The sequence below is a fragment of the Lepisosteus platostomus genome, chromosome 5 (genome assembly GCF_059453375.1).
Source record: "Lepisosteus platostomus isolate fLepPlt1 chromosome 5, fLepPlt1.hap1, whole genome shotgun sequence".
NCBI classification, from domain to species: domain Eukaryota; kingdom Metazoa; phylum Chordata; class Actinopteri; order Semionotiformes; family Lepisosteidae; genus Lepisosteus; species Lepisosteus platostomus.
The window spans coordinates 11328199-11340869 of NC_142615.1; positions in this window are offsets into that span (position 1 = coordinate 11328199).

Genomic DNA, 12671 nt, shown 5'->3' on the forward strand with positions numbered 1-12671 from the left:
TGATCTTTTGGAAAGCAGGAGGCAAAACCGAGTCGAACCGCCTGGGTGAAAACCAGGAACCCTAACCGCCTTACTATATGGCAGCGAACAACCATGCTGTTCCCGGCATCATGCAAGGAAACTACATAAATATGAGAAAACACGCAAGAGAGTTGTCACTCAGAGTGTCGAAGGGTCGATGTATACTGGGGCTCAGTTGAAATGCAACGTCAGGACTTTTCCGAATTATGTCACACGAAGAGAGCACAGCCCTTTCCGCCCTGCCGCGTGTGTCTCGGTAACTCGCTGTGATCGTATAGTGGTCAGTACTTTGCGTTATGGCCGCAACAACCCCGGTTTGAATCCGGGTCACGGCAGAATAGGGGCGTCCGCTTTTACTACTTGCACGAATGAAGGCAAGAAAAAGCCAATCGATGTGAACGAACGGCGCTTTACAGAGGAGTACTGCCTGACTGGATCGTTGATGAACGACAGAGGCCACTTCGACCTCTTCTCGGTTTTCTTCAATGACTTACTAAGGATCTTCTTCACATTCGCCCATGCAGGGGAAGCCACTTACACCAAAGCAAACGCAGGAAAGTGCAATTCAAGCAGAGACCAGGAGGGACTTGTTTACACCGAGAGTGGTCGGAAAATGGAACAATGCGCCCAGCCCTGTTGCTGGAGCCGATTCTTGATGAGATCTTGGGCTCACTAAGAGGCCCCCGCTGGATGCTAATCTTTCTGTTGTACTTGCAGGTCCTGCGCTGCTTTTGAGCCGACAGAGCTCGTCCTGGTCTGTCGGCACAGCCGAATTGCAAATGATCGGCTCCCGTTACAGAAGAAACGTGCGTTTGGTACTGTTGTAACAGAAGGAATAAGGTTCTTGATCCCAAGATGAAGTAAAACAGATGAGTTTATTGCATGCAAGGAACAATAAAGCCGAAGTCTTGTTTCCCGCAAGAAACAACAAAACCGAAGTATTGTTCGATGTGCCGGTACAAACTTTTAGGTTATATAGTCCTTGCTTGCTGCTTCAGACGTCATTCAATGTTATGGTAAGGGGTGGGGTCATGGTATTTGGCCAGTTAAGAGGCCCTGGCCAAATGGTCAGTCTAAGATTATGCCCCCAGGGGGTTCCTTGTTCGCATCTGGAATCCTTATCAGTTAACCCCCTTTCCTGCCATAAACCCCTGTTGCTTAGAAGTCTAATTTTCAGGCAGAACTGACTTAAGTTAACCCTTTTTACATCTTATCTCTTACTTCATTCCCCCCTTATAAAATATGGCATACGTCAGGACTGCCTATTTTTACACATACAATGTCAGGGCAGATCTTTCCTTTTTAGATGTACAGGCATGCATTACCATGACATTGTGTGTTCCACAGTTACAACAATATGTTATTGATGTTTTTGTACAAGTGATAGTTACAATTATACATATAAAACAACCCTAATCCTACAAATACATAAAGTCCTACTCCAGGACCCAAACGCAGACCTCAGCCATGTGAAGATCTATCGTCAGGATCTTGGAACAGCAATACTGACCCAACTCCGATAATAATTTTTTGGCTTATAGATATGCCAACACCCGGAATGTATTGATACCATATCCCCAGAAATGCTCCTCAGGCCTAACAAGCACACTGTTGGTCTTAGGAAACATCAGACACAGAAACGGTAACAACATCCTTCTTTCTGTTCACTCAGTCTCTGGTGCCGTGGGTCGGTGAAAGTGCGATACGCGGATCCAGCGATCTCATCCTGTCACTCAGATGGCACAGTCAGTAGTTGGTGGCACTTGATATGGTCCCTCCCAGCAGGATTGCAACGTCTGGCAGGGTATCTCTTCTTCACCTACACCCACTCGCCAGGTATCCGGTCGTGTCTCACCTCTACTGGAGGTCCCCAAGCGTCCGGCACCTGTTCACGAGCCCTGTGCACTGCTTCAGTTAACAAACCTACAATACTTTAATAGAGAGTTAGTTAATTCATCAGTGCGTTAGCCAAACTTGGCCTCCAGGGAGTTTCTTTGGCTGCCCGTGATGATCTCAAATGGGCTCAGTCTCACAGTTCTGTTTGCTCCAGCCCGCAAACCGCACAGGACTGCAGGTAGAGCATCTACCCACGGTGTTCCTTCAGTTGATATTTCCTTAGTTGGTCTTTCAGACTGTGGGTGATGGGGGCAATGTGACTTCTAACTTACCCCTAGTGAGGCAATTACAGCCTGGCACACCTTCCCAGTGTAGTATGCCCCTAGATCAGTATCCAAGGGGAAGGGCAGTCCGTACCACGGGATCATCTTTGTCATACACTTGGGTATGTGCCAGCCCACATCCCATCATTATACAACCCCACATTTTTACACATTTGTTCTAACCACTATTAAACATCTATTAAAGCCCTCAACCTGAATTCTCCCCTTTCCCCAATAGAGGTTTCACAGGGGTCTCAGACTCCCGCTCTCCCAGTGCCGCTCGTCTGGCATCTGCATCTGCATGGTTGTTACCTTGAGTTACTGGAATTCTTTATTTATTGTGTTATTTACACCTTACTCAAGCTGCTTCTGTCGGCAGCTGTAAAACTACAAATCAGTTCAGAGACAAGCCCAGTATTCTTAACTGGAGTCCCTGCCGTTGTGAGAGAATCCTATTTCTCCATAGCCATCCAGAATTGTGGCCTACATGCAACAAATACATACATTATATACATATACAGTAACCCTTTGTCCACACTTACATATAAAGGAATGGTTGATCCATCTGAGGAAACCCCAGTCTCAGCACCTGTAAGAGAGCTTGTTTCAAATTATTACAGGCGGCTTTTGCTGCTGGAACCAAGGCAATCTTGTCCTTGTACTGCACTCCCCCCTTAAGCAGATCTGTTAAAAGTTGTGCTCACCCCGTAAAAACATTGCACCCTGGCCCTGTTAAAATTCCACAATGCTCGACACAAAAGGGCCTTATTATAACTGCTTAATATTAGACACTCTAAAGCTGAAGCAACTCAGACTTGTGGGTTTCCTCGTCAGGGGAAGAACTCAGAATACCATCAACATACTGAGTGATCACAGTCAGTTGAAGCCACGTGATACCCTGTTCTGGATAGTCATTCTTTGTAATGCATAATATTCCAACCCAATAGATCTGGGATAAAACCACCCATTAAAATCTGGTACTCGGCAAGTAAAACCTGCTGCCCCAATACTCCTGTGGCTTCCTGCCGTCTCCCCATATACATTACTCTATAGCACACTGTTGAACAGAGGAGTGAAACAAGCATGACAGTAGTGCTCCAGTATCCCCTAACAGAGAAACCAACACTCCATTAACAATACATTTTTATCCACTGGACTGGGACAGACTTAGGGAGGCTACAAGGGATTTACAGGATCTAATCGTTAGGTAAACAGATCTTCTCACAAGACGTTATTCTCCCCAGTCTCGATTCTAAACCTACAGCGTTTCAGCATGTCTGGTTTTGAGACATTCGAAAAAATCCAAATTGTTTCCACTATTGCAACTAATTGTATAAAAATACAAAAACTGTTTATCTAACTACTTTTACGTCCACCTGTACTGTACTTATACGTTTCAGACGCTCTTATATTTTCCAATCTCCTTACAGATGCAGCCATTCAAAGTGCGCGGTACAGACACGTACCGGAGGTAATTGGCTACGGCGTCGTGCATCGTGACGTGCGATGACGCAAAATACCGCGGTGCGTGATTGGTTGACCGACAGGGGCACTCGTGGTCCGTTGGTCTGTCGTAGAAAGACTTACTGTAAACGTCTTTACTGTGCCCGTTGTAGATATTGAATTTTACCACTGAAGGGAAATCTTAGTAGCTGAGCATAAAAAGAATAGGAGCTTACTGTAACGCGTGTGTAGGCCATAAACGATATTAATTTTGGAACATAAACATACAGTATATAGCTGGTCTTGGTACTTTAAAGAAAAAAATACACACCAGTATTCCATTTCTCCCTAAACATTGTAAACTTCGAAGTCTTTAACTAACGTGATACCGGAGTCAACAAGCATACTTTTAGAATTTGATTAAAAGGGAATATAATATGGAATCGCGTATCTCAAGAATTTAATAACGGTATGATTATATCCATGTACTGCGACAGGGCTCTGTAGGGCTGTTTCGCCTACGTGTTCATGCGAGCTGTCTTGTAGCCCACTGGTCTAGGTGCGTGACTACCAACTGGCAGGTTGTGTGTTCAAATCCAGCTGGTGCTGGACTTTTCATTTTTATTTATTTATTTTTTAATCGCGTAACATAAACATATTACCGTATGCAAACTGTACTGTATACAGTATGAATATGTATATTTAATGTCTTAACTGTGCCCATTTAAGTATTGAATATTCATATCTAATTTACCACTGAAGGGAAATATTATTACATGGGGATTCAGTTGTCTGAAAAAACGCGTTTATTTCGGGCTGAAAAACACGTTTTGAAAAGTGTGCTGTTACTGCCCCATAACTTACATGGGGTTGACCAAACTTGCAGAAACATGTTTATTTCTGCTGAGAAACACGTTTTGACCCTTTCTGCACACTGGGGTTAAGAGCTGAGTGTGTGGGCTCTTCTGAGCATAAAAAGAATAGGAGCATACTGTAACGCGTGTGAAGGCCATAAACGATATTAATTTTGGAACATAAACAGACAGTATATGGCTGGTCTCCGTACTTTAAAGAAAAAAATACACACCAGTATTCCATTTCTTCCTAAACATTGTAAGCTTCGAAGTCTTTAACTAACGCGATACCGGAGTCAACAAGCATACTTTTAGAATTTGATTAAAAGGAAATATAATATGGAATTGCGTATCTCAAGAAATTAATAACGATATAATTATATTCATGTTGCAAAAGAACTGCAACGGACATAAAAACTCCCTTGCTTTTAACAGAGCGTTCCATAATTTCTAACTTCGAAAATGCCAGGTGAAAGGATTTGTAAACATATTTTGTTAAAGCAAGTCAGTTTTTTCCGCAACATATAAAATACATTTTTCCAAGAAAGTTTAGCCTTTGTCACTAATGAAACCACTAAATAAAGACATAAATATAGAAATCTTAAGATTTGTTTTATTTAATGTTGGTAGCAGGATGAACTGTCAGAGTGTATATTTTGTTGCAGAGTTGCTGCAAGATGTTAACAGTGAAAAAGGTATTTAGAAATGAGTTATTTCAAGATGAAAAAGAAAACATACACGAAACATGGTTTCATTATGACCAGAATCGGTCTTGAGATATTTTTAACTTGATTTACAGTATTTGAAAGGTATGTCTTAACACCGATACTACAGTGCTTAAGTACTGCTCACGTATATGTTTCTAGGTTTATATTATGCATTTCATACGGTCAAATTACTTTTTGAGCAACTAATAAGAAGCGCGAAACGGTATGTGTTTTAGTTTCGTTTTGTGCTGGGACCTGTGGATTGATTAGAGATATCAAGTACATACAAGTCATTTTTTAAATGTTGTAGTTCATCTTGAAAAAATGTTACGAGTACATCATCTATCAACAATTACACAGGTTCTGTTTCCATATTGCGGATTTTGGTTACGTAATATTATTTTCTAGATTTCACGTTGTGAATATATGATTTGGGCAAACAGAGCCGCAAAGAAGTACATTATTGGTTGTTGTTTTTTTTTTTGCAGTTTTATCTAGAACAAGTGATGCTTAAACCTTTGTCTGATTCTTGTGAAACTATCCACACTACAGTTACAGTACCTAAGAGTTGACTTCAGTGATGTCACTGATGGGATGTTTCTAAAAATCCATCCTCTGTAAAACGTCTTCTCTAGTTGTCCTGCATATGTATTCGCTAATGAAGCTGTGTGTTCTGAGCCTGGATCTCTACATTTCTGTATGAACCAGCTTAGAGGGCTAAAGACAGCTTGTGTTTAAATTGAGTGTAAGGCAATTTATGCTTCTAAAGTCATGGTCAGCATTTATTTTTGTACTGCGCTGTAAACTTGTTCTGTTAAAGTCACATTATTTTATAGCGTTTTTATAGCGTTATCAAATCCAGTGGCGCTGTGTGTTAGTTTCCTGACTCCCATGTCACATGGTCTGTGATTGAAACCTGTAAAACCGGTTTAATTCGTCACAGCCAGCACTCTTCAGGTGTGAAGGTCTTCTGCTCAGAATGAAATGCTAAAATGTTTGTGTATTTTCTAATGGTAGTGGGGGCAGGGTGTGTGGGAACAGGTTTGGTTGAAATTGCATTGGAGATCTATGTTCTTCACACCTGAAACATTTTCTCTGAAAGCATTTTCTTTGCAGTTTAACCGATCTTGTTACAGCATTTTACAGTTTACTATTATTAACCATATTAATTTTAAGTGCTTAATGTAAAATCTTGTAAAATATATTTTCATTGTTCAAATATACATTAAGTCTGACTATCATATAATAAGTTAAATACAAAACTAAAGAAAAAATAGGGTTAAATATAATTCAAAATATTTTGCTAACAATGTTAACTGTTGATGAATAATAAAATGTATTAACTAAGGAGTAGGATGGCACAGTTGTTAGTATGTTTTTTGTTTTGTTTCTTTTTCATAAATACAACAGTAGTACCTGATGTCTCAGTGGCTTTCAAAATTAAATTATGCATGCAAACCTGTGAACTAGAAAGATAACTAAGATATCCATCCATTATATTCCATAATATCCATGAAATATATGGCGCTGAAATATGTGTGACGCAGTGGTGGCCTGACACGGTGAGGTGCCCTGGCAGCTGTATGATGCAGTGGTGGCCTGGCACGGTGAGGTGCGCTTGCAGCTGTGTGGCACGGTGAGGTGCGCTGGCAGCTGTGTGATGCAGTGGTGGTCGGGTATGTAGAGGTGTCGTGCGAGGCATGCTTTTTGCACGCATGAAGTAAATCCCACGATCGCTTTTGAACTTGGACAAAGTACTTCCAAAGGAGCGCTATGCGCAAAGATTTAACAAGCTCAACCCCCGCCGACGATTTGTTGTGAAGAAGCAGAACATTCAAGTTTCACAGACAGAAGCAGCACGCCAGCACAGCCAACATTAAAACGGAGGGCACACTACGATTTGCATTGACACAAAAGTGATCTGGGCAGACGTCGTTCCCTGCATAACGCAAAAAGTGGCAAAGCGCTTTTGGGTTGAGAGGACGCAAGAAGGTTTTTGTTTTGTGCCTTGATGTCAAGCTGAGAAAGTATCTTTAAACACTTTGCTTAGTTTCTCGAGAGGTTGCCAAAAAGCAGTTGTTTTTCTCCCTTCCGTCTGAAGCCAGCTGAAAGGGGGTCTCGACAGAAGCACCTGGAAGCGGTGGGATTTGAACCCACGCCCCTGAAGAGACTGGAGCCTTAATCCAGTGCCTTAGACCGCTCAGCCACATGACCCGCTGCGTGCTGTCTCTTTGTCTCATTACTTGCCTGGAGGAAGCCGGGTGGGTTTTGCTCTTGTCGCCCGACTTAGTGGCGTTATGACCGTGGAACTGACTGCACCTGCTTTTTCTGAGATGCTTCCCCTCTCATGGCGAGATCTCGACTTCTTTAACACCTCTGGATAAAGATCTTCTGTGGAGCAGGTTTCAGACCTCTGCGTACAGCACCCTTGATGTCATTTTATTTTTACAGCAGCCGCATCTGGAAAGTTGTGTCTTTTACGTTTTATTTGAACAACAAAACTACATACAATACAAACAAGAGCACATATAACGTATCAAGAAAACCATCAAGGGCACATGCTATAATACAATTACACTTTATGAAAAACGATTACACAAAGGTATTCGGGTTTGCTTGAACCTTTAAAAAAAAGTGATCTGAAACTACCCAGCTTACAATCTCTGAGGTAGTTGTCACTAAACTCGGACGTGATGTGCCACACATGTGCCGTGTGCCTTTACTTTTGTAAAAAAACTGGTATCGGGAAAATTAAAGTCGAAAACCAAAACAGTAACATATTTAAGAGTAAATGCCTTCTAATAGCTAGCAAGCGCTCCTAGTTAGTAAAGTTGTTTGTGTCCCTGCCTGTCACGCGGGAAACCGGGGTTTGATTACCGACGGGGAGACAGCTAGTTTTTTTAATGTCCAGATTCCAGTCTTTAATGCTGTGTGTGAGAGTTTACGTAACTTTCCTTTTCTCACATTTTCTGACGACTATTCTGACTACTCCTAATACTTTTCAAAAATCTGCCTGCATGTTTGATTAGTTTTGTTTTACTTAGAAAAAATTCAATATCGATCATAACTAAAGAAAATTATGATCAGAAACAAAAACAAAATGTTGAAGATGCAACTCGATCTTGAATCAGTGCTGGGTGACATGGGCAAACTTGTCCTGCACTGATCAGACTAATTGAAATGGTCTGATTCAGAGCCTGTGCAGCTTGTGCTAATACAACAACACCAGTATTGAACCCTCAGCACCATACTGACTACTGAGCACAAGTTCAGCTGCTCTCCAGCTTTGTTACGCATGTTTTTTTATTGCAAATGGAGCTGATCTCCAGACAGTACAGTGTTAGTCAGCAGCCTCTACTAGTAATACATCGCCCCTGTCCAAAATCTCTAGGTAAAAAAAACACATTTTATACATTTGTCTGTTTAAAGATATAATCTCTTTAAAAAAGACAAAGGGTTTGTGTGTCAATTGTTTCGAATTAATTTCGAACGCAAAGAAAAGTAGTTTTCTTCCTAGAAATCACACATTTGTCGCATCCTCCATACTATACTTCTCTCTTGTAGTAGTAAAGCATTTTGATTTAAACTGAACAATATATTAAATGTTTAATCTATACACTTACGATTAACATAGGCAGCCTTGAACGGATTGCGGAAATCAAATATACAGATGGATTCAGAGTGTGCTTTCCAACTTTTGTGTAACATTTTCCTTTGATAGGGCGGAGTTGTTTTTAAAATCTGGATTAAATAAAAAGGAGTGACGTCAGTGTAAAACAGCTTTACTTCATGGGGAACAACGGTTGTGTTCCATATTTCTAATTATTTTGGTTTCAAGATAGCAATTTAGTATGAAACATAAAAGCCAGCTGGATAAATCTGTTACACATCATTTACAATGGTCTTTCAACTAATAGCCCGTGCAGGGATCAAACCCCAACTGTTGTTGCGAGTTGCATAAGGCTCTGCAACATGCAGATGAGAAACTAACCTCCGCTTCTTCATTATATACACAGTGAGCTATATTTGCGAGCCTACTGCCCCCTGCGGGCTCTGTATTTGATTGCGGTACAAGACCGGCCGTGGAGGTAAAGTGAGACGGGTGTGTACATTAAAAGGCTCATAGCGTCCCTGGGAAGGCTCAAACCACCACCCTTTTTGTTAACAACCGAGCCACAAAGACTCATGTACAGCTTAACACTCCTCGGTCTCAGTGAAAGTGATACACTCCGTAAAATTTCTGGAGAATCATTTGTCAGTTTCCCTACGGGATTAATAAAGTATTATCTATCTCTCTTAAAGGAAAATCGCCAACAGTGGCCGATATCTATTAGAGTTTTTTTTCATTCTATACTGCAATTTCTGAAGGGTACAGGCTTGGGGAATTGGACCTTATGGTGAAGGCTGCGGGCTCAGCAGCAGCAGAACCTGATCAGTATTGGTTGACTCTGATATACTTTGACAACTTAACTTCTGGATTTAGAGACATTTACCTTAGTGTCGGTATACTAAGATGTTTTGGTAACGAGGAAGGAGGGACAAAGCAAATTGGCAGAATGTGTGCTATTTTGTTGACTACAAGTCCTCACATGCCAGAGGGTCAATATTAAAAAAAACGTAACAGTATAATCTCTTGTACTTCACAATTTAATAGTGTCTGTTACATTGTGTCTCACACCTCAGTGTCAGAATTGTGAGACGAGTATGTAATCAGGAGGGAGGGCAATAGCAATTCAGCAGAAATTGCATTCATCTTTTCCCAATGCATTCTCACATGCCATTTTCTCACATGCCATGCTCAGAGGGTCATATTTTTAAAATGGTATCATAAAATGTCCTGAAGTTCAGGATTTTGACAGTCTGTTATATTGTGTCTCACACCTTGATGTCAGAAATATGAGATGATTTTAAAATCAGGAGGGAGGGCCCTAGAAATATAGCAAACATTGCATTTACCATTTGACAATGTATTCTCCCGTGCCATGTTCAGAGGGTCGTATTTAAAAAAAACGGTACAGTACAATGTCCTGAAGTTCAGGATTTTGATAGTCTTTTCCATTGTCTCTCACACATCTGTGTCAGAATTTTTAGACATTTTTATAACCAGGAGGTAGGTTCGATCACCCTCTGCTCATCCTCAGTTAACCATATAGTCTCATATGCCATGTTCTAAATGTCCCATTTAAAACTGCTATATTAAAATTTCTTGCAAAATGCAAGAGTTTGAGACTTTTTATGATCAGAAGGCAAGGTCGTGGAAAATATGCAGGAAGTGCCAGTGAATTTACGTTTTGCCTTTGTCTTATTTACTCGTGGTATAACATGCCAGTTTGTTTTATTGTGAGTTGTGTTTCTGAAATGTGTTTCATACAAAAATGCAATTTGGACAGTCTCTACTTACATATTCCCCTTTACTGAGGAAATGTACAATAATACATCCGGATAAGTATTTTTAAAAATGACTGTAGAGAGCCATCTACAGGCGAAAGACGACATAACATCACAGCAGTAGCATTTAAGATGGAACGAAAAACACAAAGCAGCAGCTGGCGAATAAGAAACCAACTTAAGCCTCGTTAATGCAATAGCATTAGGTGAGGTGGAAAAATATTTCTTGCTCTGAATCTTAACATTTTTATAGGAGGTGTTCTAGGACCTCTTACCTCAGAAAAAAAACTGCCAGTACATCACTTATTTCTACTCCATCAATAGAAGCAGTGTTATCAGTACTGAGCCCTAAATGTACAGTAGGTCCTATCATCATATAAAAAGTCGAAAGTATCGACTGCATTCAACTGATAAAATGTATCTTCTATGAGAGTTATATCGTTATCCAAAATACATCAGAAACAAATGTGCACGTTTTTTGGGGGGGATCCTGAAGACTGAGACTCAAAACTTTTTTTTCCTTCTTTCCAGGAGGAAGGATTATTCAGATGCAAACATTGTCCCAAAATCGATGTACTCTTCAATGATATTCAAATCCTCAAATTCTTCATCTGAATGTCGATATTGAAATATGATATCGTACAAATTGTGGTTTTCTTTTTAAAGCAAATTTTATGCTTTAAATTAAATAAATTGTATTTATTATGAATGTGCCGGAATTTTTTCAGTACTTTAGAGGGTTCTGCCATTTTAGATGTTATGCTGTTCCTGTCTGATTTATCAAATGTGTCATTTAAATCTCCCGTCATTTCTATATCAGCCTGAAGGCCTTGAAGTAAAGATTGCAATTCATCCAAAAATGCAATTCATCCAAAAAAAGTTTCTCACTGGTGATAAATACAAGGAAATGAATGTACATTTTCCCCCCAAATCAACAAATTTAAAATCAAATACCTCCCTCATTTGCAGGTAGAGAGAATAATATCAGAATAAATACAGGTTTAAAAGTCAGGAGCATTGATAGTCCTATTTTAAAATTACACTAAAATGCTCACAATATATTAAAAAGCTCTGTAAAATAATAAAAAAATTAAAAAAGGTAAAAAGAAATAATACACAGTTATAAAGCTCAGGAATTATCAATGGGAACTTACAATGGGTTGATATGATTTAAAAAATAAAATATTTGAAAAAATCCACTTACAATATGCTAAAAATGGCAAGAATACTTAAAACAGGTTTTAAAATTTTTAAAAAATAAAACAAGTTAAAAATAAATACTAAAAGGGTTTAAAATTCAGGAATGTGATTGGTCAGATGCTTACAATGAGTGTTGCTGGTGTTTCGTGTGATTTACTGAAATGAAAAAATATTCAATTTAAAAACGGCAAGAGCTCGTATGAAAAAAAAGTTCTTAAGTATCTTTGTTGTAAGAGCTGCACCAGAACTAGTGTATTCATATACATCAGAAAAGTAGCTGAACGTGACTGGTTTATATTCAGTTATATGCATTGGGGACGAAAAGGAGACTTACATGGATTTTATTAGGTTTTAGGAATCAGAACATTTATTTTTACACATTTATGCCTACGAGCAGAAATAACTTCCTGCTTTCAGCGCTTTTATTGTTTCTGCTTGTAACCTCGAACAGAGAAACCTAGTACTGACTCACAGAAACGCCCCGGAGTTTCTGTGTTTCTGGGATTTAAGAGGGATGTACTGTATGAAGACAGTAAAGGGAGTTTTTTTTTCCCGCTATAGAGTATGAAGGCGGTTTGATGAGTCTGGAGGGAGGAGACGAGCATTCCGCACGGGGAGCGCAGAACAACGAGTTTCACCTGCAGCTCGCCGAGTCCTGTCCTATATAACCGCTGAGCCTGGGACACACTGAGTCTCTAACCAGTGTTTGAGATGTAAAGGGTTAAACCCAGAAGTCGAGAGTGGAGTTTTTGTATAAGTGTAAGATTAAGGGAATAGGGTTTTGGTGGGTTTGGTGCACAGCAGAGGTTTCGGTTTAGGTTAAGTTTGCTTTTGACACATTTGTAACGGCCATGGTGGCCTGTAGAGTCGGCATGCACCATTACTTTTGCTCACTTTTG